The sequence below is a fragment of the Camelus ferus genome, chromosome 13 (genome assembly GCF_009834535.1).
Source record: "Camelus ferus isolate YT-003-E chromosome 13, BCGSAC_Cfer_1.0, whole genome shotgun sequence".
In the NCBI taxonomy this organism is placed as follows: Eukaryota; Metazoa; Chordata; class Mammalia; order Artiodactyla; family Camelidae; genus Camelus; species Camelus ferus.
The window spans coordinates 31,069,689-31,083,159 of record NC_045708.1 but is presented as its reverse complement, the minus strand read 5'-3'; the positions used below and the strand labels follow the sequence as shown (position 1 = coordinate 31,083,159).

General features: G+C 45.1%; 1 long non-coding RNA gene across 1 annotated transcript; it reads left to right on the top strand.

Moving 5' to 3' along the window:
• Positions 1 to 2,839: 2,839 nt before the first annotated feature.
• On the top strand, positions 2,840 to 6,597 carry LOC116667964. The gene is made up of 3 exons (XR_004324969.1): positions 2,840 to 2,960; positions 4,763 to 4,949; positions 5,920 to 6,597. It is a non-coding gene; the product is annotated as an uncharacterized LOC116667964 (long non-coding RNA).
• Positions 6,598 to 13,471: the final 6,874 nt, after the last annotated feature.

Genomic DNA, 13,471 nt, shown 5'->3' with positions numbered 1-13,471 from the left:
TCTCTGAGAAGTCCCAGGGGAGATTTTAACTCCTGTTGTGGCATGAAAAACGGATCAGAGAAGACCCCCGCCCCACCCCACCCCCACAAGATAGGCCCACAGACACCCCGTTTCTCAGCGTGAGGCTGGGAAGACCTTTCTGTGGACACGACTCAGGTGGGAGTCAGGTGGTTGATACCTTAGTCTTCAGCTCATCTTGGTGCCAAGACCTTTGACTCTGACATGAGAAAGGAGCTGGGAAATGCTGGGGCAGTTTGTCTGGCGGGGTTGTAGGCAGAGGCCACTTTTGTGGAACCAGCCCCTTGGTTCTGGGAACACCTGGTGGGCCTGATGTCATTTTGCACATGTAGGGAGAGCACTTGGACAGCATCTGTTCTAGAAAATGACAGATACTGCTCCAAATAAAGTTTAAGACCCTGTAACACTATAGTGACAAAGACCACAGGCCCCTCTGCCCTCCCCACATTCCACTGGGAAACACAACTCAGTAGGAAGCGTAGATAAACACAATGCACATCTTGCAGAATTTGTATACAAGGGTTTGTATTATAAAACAGTGTCCTATAAGTGTAAAAGTGTATTTTTACATGTGTTGAGACTGTGTTGCAAGTAATTTAAATAGCACCCCGTTTGCAAACAGCATGTCACAAAGGAACTACCACTGCACAAACAAACTTTGAGTGGGCTGTGTATACATCTGCTATGGCAATAGGAATACTTGAACTGTAATGCATATCTGAAAGGCTCAGTCACTGGAAGTTTACAGACCAAGAATAAAGTTAATGCAGGTATGCAGTTCTGCACATTGTGAGGTCTATTCTCCAACCCCAAACAAACTAAGCTGATAATGAGAGAGTTAAAGTAAAGGTAATTATTTAAAAAAGAAGGCAGGCAAGAATAGCAATATGACTGACCACACCAGGCTCACAATTCACTGCCGCGAAAGCCACCTTCTTACAAATTGTGGGCATTCCAGCTTTTGGCACGTGGGCACATACAGGAGCTTGGCCGGGTGGCCAGGGGTTCAGGGCAGCCAGGCCTCCTTGTGGAACACTGAAGCAGAGATTTTAGTAAACTCCCCGTGCCAATTTACTTTCCAGAGGCCAAATTTTAGTCACCTTCAATTGGAATGTTGCCGGGAAGAAGCCTGCAGTTGGACCTGCAAAGGAAAGGTGATAAAATCCTTGGCTTATAACACCTGGAAAAGGACATGTGATTTTGGAACCTTCAAGACCCGTGGGGATAGCTTCATGTTCCACTGTGGGCTGTGGAGCACAAGATATCTGTGTTTGTTTGATGGTATCAAGCGATACTGAACATGGTTGTGTAATTTCCTAGCTAACCTGTAGCTTTGGGGCTGCTGCTTTTGGAGAAGCAGTCTGCCTCGGTGCCTTCGGGCTGCCAGAACAGAACGCCACTGACTGGGTGGCTTGTAAACAACACACATTTCTCTCTGACAGTTTTGGAGGCTGGAAGTCTGAGCTCAGGGGGCTAGCATGGGCAGGTGAGGGCCTGCTTCCAGGTCACAGGTCCTTACAGGGCAGAAGGGCAAGTGAGCTCTCTCAGGTGTCCTTTTATAAACTGCGGGTTCAGTTTCAGACTCCCGTAGTAAAATGAAGAATGCAATAAAGCGAGTCACACGAATTTTTTGTTTTCCCAGTGTGTGTAAAAGTTACATTTACACTTACACTGTAGTCTCCTAAGTGTGCAATAGCATTACCTCTAAAAAACAATGTACATCCCTTCATTAAAAATTTTTTTATTTGCTAAAAAATGCTACCCATCATCTGAGCCTTCCACAAGTCCTAATCTTTTTGCTGGTGAAGGGTCTTGCCTTGAGGTTGATGGCTGCTCACTGATCGAGGTGGTGGTTACTGAAGGTTGGGGTGACTGTGGCAATTTCTTAAAATAAGACAATAATGAAGTCCGCATCAATTAATTCTTCCTTTCACTTGAACATTTAGAAGCCATTGTAGGGCCATTAACTGGCCTAACTTCAATATTGTTGTATCTCAGGGAAGCCAGAGGAGAGGGAGAGAGATGGGGGACCAGCCAGTCAGTGGAGCAGTCAGAGCACACGACACTGATCCATTGACTTTGCCTTCCTATATGGGTGCGGTTCGTGGTGCCATAAAACAATTACAATAGTAACATCAAAGATCACCAATCACAGATCACCATAACAAATATAATAATAATAATGAAAAAGTTGGAAATGTTGGGAGAATTACCAAAATGTGACACAGAGGCATGCTGTGAGCAAATGCTGTTGGAAAAGTGGCACCGATAGACTTGCTCGATGCAGTGTTGCCACAAACCTTCAGTTTGTAAAAAGCGTACTATCTGCAAAATGTAATGAGCGCAATACAATGAGGTACACCTGCAATTTTGCCCTTGTGATCGAATCATCCCCCAAAGGCTCCCACCTCCTAATACCATCATCACAGTTGGGCATTAGGATTTCAACATGAACTTTGGGGGATGCAAATACTCAGATCATAGCATAGTCCTTCTCTAGGGGGGTTAAGTGAAACCAAGGTTTTAGCCCTTCCCTCTTTGTGATGGTTGTCAGACTAGCGCTGGGCCACTGGCTGCATTTTGAGTAGCGTTAGTCTAATGAGGCAACAGACAAAGAGGGCTGGGGGAATAGATGGGTGAAGTCAGAACCAAGGTCTGAATTTGAGAGTTACAGTTATCACTTTTTTGCTTTATGCCACTTGGCTTTTACGAGAGACCTGCATTAGTACCTGTTTTTGCTAGCCAAAAAAAGCCGAGGAGGATTTTTGCTTTTTATGAAAAAAGCTGAAAAACGAAAATATTATTCAATGTCTGTTTTGTAGGGAGTTGTTATAGAGGCAGCTCGCACCGTGAGCAGCTAGAGTGGTGGACCACCAAGCTCTTTCCCTGGAAACTACACTCGACATCTCAGCATCAAGCCACCAGAGCTTTGAACTGTGTCTGTAAGCATCTGTGCTTAATCTTGATTTATTTTGTGCACCCGTTAGCAAGATGTGTCCTAAGGTAATTGCTTCTTCGCTCTGCCATTTCAGCTTAAAGCTTTTGTAGGAACGCCGTGCTCTCAGATAGCAGGGAGACCCGGAGAGCATTTCTGGGTTTATGGCAGAGTCTATGGCTGTGGGAGTGGGAGTGGGAGTGGCAAGGCCACAGGAGATGAGGAAGTCCACTAGGGTTTTGGGAGGGTCACCTATAAGGGTATACTCCTTTTCCCCTTCATCATTCAGAACACACTGTTTCTTTACAGAGATGCAGGCATCTAAGGACCCTGCACTGGGCATTTCCAATACCGGCCTCCCTGACCCGTGTACCATGTACACATTGTAACACATCAAGACTCCTAAACTAACTCAAAATGGAATTCTGTCTTTCCTACAGAGTGGTTCTAAGCTCTCTTGGGGTGATGATAGGAAAGACAGATCTTCAAAATAAAGGCAGGGAGGTGGCGTTAGGGTGGCTGTGCTGGCCTCCTTTGTCGAGTGTGACCAGTGGGTGTCTTACTTGACCTCTGGGTGCTCAGAGGACCCCAGACCATGGGAGACCTGTTATATTTGCTTATTTGGGGCTGGGGACTTCTCTTCTCCGTGTTGAACTGTTCCCCATCCTCCATCTGGCCTCTGCCATTCTCTTCTGTGAGTGGAGGCTGGGGAGTGGGGAGGGGGAAACTGGGGGAAGGGGGAGCAGGAGACCAGGCTGTGTAGTGGGCAGGAGGCTGGGTGGGGCTCACTCTTAGGGATGACGGCTGGCTGGCCAAGGCCCCACTTAGTTGGGACTTCAGATGATGGTGGTCCTGGGGGAAATTTCCCTTTCTCTTATCCCAGGTTTAAATCAAGGGACTGCCTGACCTTTTATTCTGACCATGTGGAGAAGTCAGGAATGGGGCTGGCGGTGCCCGGCTGGCTTCCTCCGTCCCAGGGCAATGGGGTAGTGGCTGGTACTGCCTGCAGTCATAGCCCATAGGCACCTATGGATCTTTTCTCCTGAGCTGAGGGGGCAGTGCTTTTAATTTTTAATAGATTCTATTTTTTAGAAGAGTTTTAGGTTTACAGAAAAATTTAGATGATAGTACAGAGAGTTCCCATATATCCTAGAGCCAGTTTCCCCTATTACCAGTATCTTACATTAGTATGATCTATTTGCCACAAGTAATGAACCATTACTTATTACATTATTATTAACTAAAGTCCATGGTTAAATAAATTTTGATGTAGCCGTATGAGGGACTATTATACAGCTGTAAAAATGGTTGGAGAAACTCTGTCTGCATACTGATTTTAAAAAGCTCTCCAAGACACTAGTTAGTAAGTGAAAAAAATTACAATGCAGTGTGTATGGTATGTTGGCTTTTGTCTAAGAAAGGAGAAAATGAGAATATATACTCATACTCTTTGTATTTGCATAAAGAAACTGGAAAGATACAACAGAAATTAATTTTAAAATGTTATTACTTGGGGTGATAGGAATAAGATGGGAGCAGGGGGGTGGGAGTGAGAACTTTCACTGTGTGTCTTCTTTTTCTGATCTGTGACCCGTATTACTTATTTGAGAATAAAATAAAATTAATTTGAAATAACAGTAATTCAGCTCCTCATATTTATTTCCTCAGTTTGAAAACACGCAAAAAGCATCCTAGTACACCTGAGAGAACTCAGGAGCGTGCGTGTCTGGTTGCAACATGAAGTACCACTTTGGAGGGAGTCTCAGCAGCAAACTAGTCAAGACATTATTTTCTTGACTTTTCTCTTAGAAAAGTAAAGGCCCATTTCCTGTGGTCACTCCCATGGACGGGATCCATCTTCATCCAAGTGATTCTCATGTTTAAGAGAGACGGAAAAGCTGGACTCTCCAAGCTCCACCAGCCTCCCTTAACAAATGGCTCAGACAACAAACTGATTTCTACCCCTTCCATGGTCTCCCATGGTCTTCAGTGGCGTGTAAGTATTTGTGGAAACATTTCTTAGGCTCTTCTGAAAGTGCCCATGAATTCGATTTAATGTTTTATGCAGACAACGTCCACCGTCTTCTTGCAGAAATGGTGATGGAATTGAGACCCGGCTGAGTGAAACTGCTATGCAAATGATGCACGCACACAAAACCCTGTTTGTGAAATTTAAGGCTGGGTCAACAGAGGGAAAGAAAATTAATCTGTCCACGTTGCCCCTCAAAACTGACATCAAGGCCATCTAAATAAGAATGTCAAATTGGTCCTCTTCTAAGTAACTGAGACTGACCCCTCCCAAGAAAACCTGCCAGACAAGGGCGGATTGCCTGGGTGTCCATGTAATTGTTTTTCAAAGTAAACAGAGTGAGAATTCCATCTTTGCTTCTCGGATTTTAGTCAAGCTAGTATATGTAAACTGTTTAAAGTTAATGTGTAAAGCTGAATGCTGCTTTGTTTCCCTCAGTGATTTTAAAGGAAATGAGTAGTTTCAATATGACTCCCCCCCCCCCCCCAATTACATTCCTCTGTTCTCCTAAAGCGTGCCCTTGTGTCTTGGCTCCTAGAATATTTGGAAAAGTATTTAAGATATTTCTTTGTTATGTGTAAGCCCAAATGCTGGTGTCTTTATATATTGCCTCTGTGCTTTAACTCTCTCTTCTGTTGGTCACAATTGCTTTTTGAAGAACCAAGTAAAATACTGCCCAACCAACACTATGCAGTTTTCTTTTGGTTGAACTAAGCAACACTTTAATTCCTAAGTCCTGTCTTTCCCTGAAAATGACTTTCCCAATAAATTATTCTTCATGTTGATCAGCAAAAAAAAAAAAAAAAAAAAGTAATTCTTTTAAGTTTTTGTTTTGTTTTGTTTTTTTAGGTAAATAGTTGGTAACAATGGTACTTTCACTTCAGCAGCAACTAAAGCCATATTGTCAATTCAAAAACAGTTTTTGCTGTTCTTCCAGGAAATAACTCTCTAGTGAGAGGAAGTTTGTCAGCAGATGCTTTCGGAACATCAGGCTGGGACTGTATTCCTGAAGTTAGCAAGTAAGCGAGTGTGTGTGTTTGCACCCCCGGCTGAAAAGACGTGCCAGGTGTTCATGACAAGCTGTGATGAGGACTGCAGATTACTTGGAATCCATTGTGTTCTTTTTCCTTGCTGGAAAAAGAAAGCTTCTGAAAACAAGCCCTTCTTTAAAGGAAGCCCCAGTTAATCCAACAAGGCTTGAGTGATGTCCCTTTTATACAAACTGCTTGGCAAAGGCCATTTGGCCCCTAGGAGCCCTGTGAGACCAGAAGCTGAAATCGACACCCCACAGAGGTAGTTCAAATCTCAGGACCTACTTAAAGCATAACAGACTTTTATTGACCTTGGTCAGAATGAAATTTACCCAGTACTGCAAGCAGAAACATCAACAAACCTCCATTACAATGACTAACAGTTACTGAACATTTACAGGTGCCAGGAAAAGGTGCTGACACCTTGTCATGGGCTCCCTGCCTCTTGAGGCAGGTTTCATTATGGTTATCCCCATTTTACAGATGAGGAAACTGATACTTCCTAAGGTTAAAGTGGTGGAGCTCAGCTCTGACACCCGACAATTTGATCCACAGCCAGAGAGCTTAATTCTGCATCAGGCCTGGTAAACAGTCCCACCTAGAATGAAATTTGGTACAGCCATTATGAAGAACAGTATCGGGATTCCTCACAAAACTAAAAATAGCGTTACCATATGATCCAGCAATCCTACTCCTGGGCATATATCCAGAGAAAAATCTAATTTGAAAAGATACATGCACATCAATGTTCATAGCAGCACTATTTATAACAGCCAAGACATGGAATAACCTAAATGTCCATTGACAGATGAATGGATAAAGAAGATGTGGTGTACACACACACACACACACTGGAATATTACTCAGCCATAAAAAGAATGAAATAATGCCATTTGCAGCAACATGGATGGACTGAGAAATTATTATAATAAGTAAATTAAGTCAGATAGAGAAAGACAAATATCACATGATATCACTTAAATGTGGAATCTAAAAAAATGAGACAAATGAACATATTTACAAACCATAAACAGATTCAAAGACATAGAAAACAAACTTATGGTTACCAAAGGGTGGGGGGAGGGATAAATGAGGAGTTTGGTATTAGCAGATCAAAACTACTATATATAAAATAGATAGACAACAGGTTTATACTGTATAGCACAGGGAATTATATTCAGTACCTTGTAATAACCCATAATGAAAAACAATATAAGAATATGTATATATATGTGTGACTCATTCACTTTGCTGTACACCAGAAATTAACACAACATTAACTATACTTCAATAAAAACAAAACAACAACAAAATCCATCCCACTGAGATAGCAAGCGGGTTCATAGTCCCTGCCAGCATTCGCAGCGGGTGGCTGCTCTCTGCATGTGTCATCTCCAAGCTCTTAAAAGTGATTTTTAAAAGCCAAACCCTATGTACTCAGAAAGCATTAGAGGTTTTAGTCTGGAAAAATAATGAGCTCATCTCTGTGCTGTGTCATGATCGAGTGGGGACCCTTTAAAAGGCAAGGGTGGGCTGGCAGAGATGGGAAGGCATGGATTTTCAGGGTGTCTTGCCTTTAAGGTACACCAGGTCCTTGCTTCACCCTAGGTCACTCTGAAATCCTAGAACCACTAGCACTGGACACAAATGACTCATTGTCCTCCTGCCTCAAACAACAGCAAGCCTACTTCGAATACAAAGCACATTTTATGAGGGAAAGCTGCCACTACAGACCACAGCAGGATCCTGCAAGGTCCACAGACTGGCGGAGCCCCGGGGATTGCTTCCTGGCTGTTCAGTCTGGCTTGAAATGCTATTTGAGGATAAGGAGGAGTGACAACGCCAGCCCATTAGCTCTCATGATTCATTTGTGGTGACATAGGGATGTCATCGGTGTCAGAGGGATGTCCCACCCTTTTCTTTACCCTCTTCCCAGAAGTCATGTTTGTCCTCCATCCTTGCCCCCACCCTGAGGAGGGGATGCTTGTTCCAACTGGGAAGTCTGAGTGGGTGCCGGGCAACTGCACGCAGAAGTGGGCTTTCTGTCCCTGTGGGGAGCGATGTCTCCTCCCAGGCGTGAGTGGTGCCGGCCACCAGAGGATTTCTACACGGTAATGCACCAACACTCCTAGCGTCTCAGGTGGGACCAGCTTTCCTCCTTTCCAGACCTTAGAAGAAAGCGAGAGCATGGGACAGTTGACTATTTCCATTGCACGGGCCCAGGAGGGCAGGGTTGGGAGGGGACAGCCTGATGGAGCCACTCTGTCCAGCTGGTCTGCCACCTCTGGCCACTTGCCTGGGTGTAACATCCCTCAGGAGAGGGTGTAATCATCCTCTGCTAGGTCTGCTGAGTTCTGTTCCTCTCAGACCCGGTTACCCCAGAGATAACTGATCACTGGGGTGCCACAGACAATGACTTCATTTTACATGTGTAATGTCTGATTATAAATCCAGTGTGGCAAGATGGAGCTGGTGGCTGGGGAAGTTGTCCCCTGTACCTGGATGTTGGATCTGATGTGGTGAGCATATGAGGCAATTATACTGAAGTTTCAGGATGGTGTGGTTGGGAGAGAGGAGGTTTGCTAAGCTCTGCCTCAGGGCTTGGCGGAATACCATGGCCCACCTTGAGAAAGTGAGGAAACTCTAGAAGCTGTGATCGCCAAGTGTTTCCCTAGTGTCAGGTCTAGGTTTGGGGAGCGCTGCTGGGGAGATGTCCTTTGACCTTCAGTGAACTGTGACTTCTCAGTGATGACCAGGTCAGAGGGCTCGCTTCAGCAAGCTTCAAGCCCAGTCCCCACTGGGATTACTTCAGGGATGCTCTGAATGTGGGGACATGTCCAGGAGGTCGGTGCCGGCAGGACAGGAGTGGGGAGAGGCCAGCCTCCAGGGAAGGTGACGGTTGAATGAAGGAGGAAGAGTGCAGGGTGGTCTTAAGGAGGTTCTGCCTCCGCCTCTGGGAGGCCGGGAGTGACTGGGAGCAAGAAGTGGGCAGCCACCCCCCAGAAGCTTGCCAAGAAGCGGGGGTCCTCTGCCTATTGAAAAGGGGCACATGTTTACACTAGAACAGAGGTTCCTGCACACAGAGTGCAAAGGCTTAACAGCAGTTCTTTACCTTGAGAGAGCAAGTGAGGCCCCTGGAATTCCAACCATTCATTCCTTCAACAAGTTTTTATTGACCATCCTCTGCCTGCCAGACCTGTAAGCAGATGTGTGACTGAGTGCACACGTGCATTCTCCTGCTCTCATCTGCTTCTTAAAGGGGACTGCAATTACCCCCAGGCTCAGAGTTCTCGGTCTGCCCTGGGGAGGCATTGGGTCAAATGGAGAAGGGAGTGGGTGTGGGCTGGGGACTGGGACACCTCGTTCTTTTGCATGCCCAGCATCCATTTTTGGTTCTACTAGCAGCACCCCCAGTTTCCGTTGGGAAACATAATCAAATCTTTGAAAAGAGCGATTGCTGTCTCTCATACCAAATGACTGAGGAATCGAACACCTTCATGGTAAGTGCTACTCAGAGGAGCAGCAGATTGTAGTTGGGATGTAGTTGGACTGGAAAGGGGCTGGACCTAGAGTCAGAAGTCCTGGGTTTGAGTCCTGCTTCTACCATTTACTAATAGAGCTGTTAGTGTATTACCATTAGACCTCTGATTCAGAAGGTTGAGTTAAGATGCTTCAGATAATAGTAAAACGACCATCAGTCTGTAGACCCCACCTGAGGACCACTCCATGGTTCATTTCAAGAACTGTATCCCCTGGGTAACCTCCATTTCTACATGCCGCCATTTGCCCACCACCTTCTATTTTTTTAACTTCCTGTCTCTAATATGCCAGCAACTGCTCCTAAAATCTATCAGTCCTACCACCTTTTCAGGGCTCGTCACACGTCCCCGACCCCGTCCTCACTTCCCTCTTTACCTGGCCTGATTGCCTGCCTGGGCCATCCTTGCCTACAGCTCAGCCTCCTTGCCCCTCTCTGGCTTTATCAGACTTGCCCAGCAAGTCCCCAGTCCTGATTAAATTCTGCCTGCACTTGGATTGGCTGGAAGACAAAACACTCAGCCACCCTTCCTGACCTCAGTTTAAATTCAGCCCCAGGATGATGGACTCACACCTTCTCTTCTCTTCTCTTCTTGAACCCCAGTACTCCCTCTGGACTCTTCGCTCTCAGCTGATAGTGCTGCTTCCTATTTCTCTGGAAAAAAAGAACCCATGGGAAGAAAACCCGCTAAGGCTCCCATCATTCACCTGACCCTCCATCTTCCTCAGAGGCACTTTCCTGATCCTGCCCAAGGTCAGCCCTCCACCTGGGCACTCCACTTCATACCCCTTGATGCCGTAAGGACTTCCCACCCTCGTTGTCCCTTCCTTCTGCATCATCAGTTTCCTCTCTCTCCTGGATTATTCCGACCAGCATACACAGGTGGTCCAAAAGCTCCCAGCCTTAAAAAACCCATCCTTGATCCCACACCCGCCTCCCATGTCTGCTCCATTTCTCAGCTCCTTTTATTCCTTGAAGGAGTTGTCTTTACTTCCTCTGCTCCCAAAATGATGCATCACTCCAGTTGGGCATTTGTCCCCAACACTCTTGAAACTGGTCTTGTCAAGTTGCCAGTGACCTCCACACAGTCAAATTCAAGGTCATTTCTCAGTTCATATATCTTGGTTGACCAATCATCAGCAATTAATGTAGCTAGTCAAGTCTTTGCCCTTGAAATGCTTTTTCCTCTGAACTCCAGGATACCTCAAATGTCTGCCTCCCACCACGCTGGCCACCCCCAGTCTCTATTCCTGCTTCTCTTGCCTCCCTGACCTCTGCTCCCTGAGTGCTCCAGGGCTCAGCCCTCAGCCCTCTTCTCTCTCTGATGAAGGCTTTAAAAACCACCCACATGTTACTGGTTCCCCAGTTTATAGTTCTAGCCCTTAGCTTCCGCTGCGCTCAGGCTAGTTTATGCTACTCCCTACTTGGTGTGCCACCTGGATGTCTTACGGGCATCGCACAAGTAACATGTCCAAAACTGAGGTCCGGACTGCCCTCCCAAATTCGTCCCTTCCTGCGTCTCCCCACAACTCCATTCTTCTAGTTGCTCAGATTACAACTCTGGAGTTACTCTTGGTCACTTTCTTTTCCTCAAACCCCACATCCAGTCAGCAGATCGTGTTGGCTTCACCTTCAAAATACATCCAGAATCTGAGCACGTCTCCCCATTTCTGCCTGACTACCCTAATGCCACATCCCCATTCTCCCGCATGATCACAACAGCCCCTAACTGGCCTGCCCGCTTCTACTCTGGCCTCCTTTTGTCCATTCTTCACACAGAAGCCTGAGAAATTCAGCTTTTCTGTCCTCCACACCAATCAGTGGCCTCCTGTCTCACAGAGGGAAGGACTTGGTGTGGCCCCAAGTGAGCGCCCCCACCTCTCCCCACTCACTGAACTCCATCCAGCTGGCCTCCCTTCTGTTGTTTGAATAAGCCAGCCATGCTCTTGCTTCTCCATCTTTGTCCTGGCTGTTCCCTCTTTCTGGAATATTCTTCCCCCAGACTGTGGTGTGATTGCTGTCTCACTCTTATTCAGATCTCAGCTCAAAGTCCCCCCTTCAGCCAGTCCCCTCTATTACCGACTACCTAATGTACAGTAGCAGCCCCCTCCACAAGTCTGTCACTAGAAGCCATTTTATTTACTTCAGAGCATTAACCATTATCTGAAATAATCATATTTACTTCTTTACTTGTGTAGTGTCTATCTTTACCACTAGAATGAAAGCTGTATGGTGCCAGGAAATCTGTCCCCAGCAGCTAGCACAGAGCCTACCACATGGTTGCCAGGGCTGCCATGGAAGGTTGTAAAGGCTGTACACTGCTCCAGAGCTCCTGGCTGAGGGGCCAGTGGGTGCTAATATGCAGCCTGCTCTCTGCTCTCCATGCTGTGGGGGCATCTAGCTGGTTGCCTTCTGTTATTTTGCAATGTGTGCTGTATGGGCTGGCTGTGGCTTGGTGGTGGGTATTTAATAAATATTCATAGAATAAACGGCTGACTGATGGAGGACGTGCAGATCTTTACTTGTGTTCTTCTGGGGACTTCACGCAAATTACCTTCTCATGGCCTCATTTTCTTCATCTTTTAAGGGAGTAATTAACATCTATCTCATAGCACAGTTAGGAGGATTAAATGAAATAGTTCATTAAAAAGCTGGCACAAATATAATTACATTCGTATGACATATCTGGAATAGGCGAATCCATAGAGACAGAAAGCAGATTAGAGGTTGCTGGAGGCTGGGGTAAGGGGAAGTGAGGAGTGACTGCCTGATGAGTAGGGGGAATCCTTTTGTTGTGATGGAAATGTTTTAGAACTAGATAGAGTGAAGGTTGCAGATCATTTTCAGTGTACTAAATGCCACTAAACAGTGCACTGAAAATGAGTAACATGGTGAATGTTTTGTGATATTAACTAGGTTATGCTATTGTGAATATCTCAATTTTAAAAAACAAAAACAAACAAAAAACATGTGACACAGTGCCCAGGACATGGAAGACATGGTAGGTATTCAATGAATATGTCTTTTTTCAAAAAATTATTTATTCTAATATAGTCAGGTTACAATGTTGTGTCAATTTCTGGTGTACAGCGTAATACTTCAGTCATACATGAACATACATATTTTCATTTTCCTATTCTTTTTTACTATAGGTTACTATAAGATATTGAATATAGATACCTGTGCTTTACAGGAGAAATTTGTTGTTTATCTATTTTATATATAGTAGTTAGTATCTGCAAATCCCAAACTCCCAGTTTATCCCTTTCCACCCTCTTTCCCCTCTGGCAACCATAAGTTTGTTTTCTATGTCTATGAGTCTGTTTCTGTTTTGCAAATAAGTTCACTTATGTATTTTTTTTTTTTTAAGATTCCACATATGAGTGGTGTCATATGGTATTTTTCTTTCTCTTTCTGGCTTACTTCATTTAGAATGATGATCTACAGGTCAATCCATGTTGCTGCAAATGGCATTATTTTATTCTTTTTTATTTCTGAGTAGTATTCCATTGTATGAATACATCAAAGTGACTATCTTTTGAATTCTATGATTTCCTTGCTTCAAAATAAAACCAAAACCCCAAACTTTCCTTGGGTCTTCACTGCCCCATCCTGGATAATATTCACTTTCCTCCCATTCACTTATTTCAGGAGTGTTTATTATTGTCATTTTGGATATTAGGGATATGATGGGGAACAAGACAGACACAGGCCCTATCCCCAGAGATTACAGGATCATAGTGGACTCTGTCAAATAAAGAGAAAATCACAATACCCTGTTCAGGGCTATGGGGTGAAAGAAGGGCCAGGGTCTTCCTGGGGCCCAGATCACGGAGGAGGGGTCCAATCTAGGGAGCATCACAGAAGGGGTCTAGATAAACAGGCACCTAAGCTGGGGCCTGAGTGATGAGGAGGCCTGG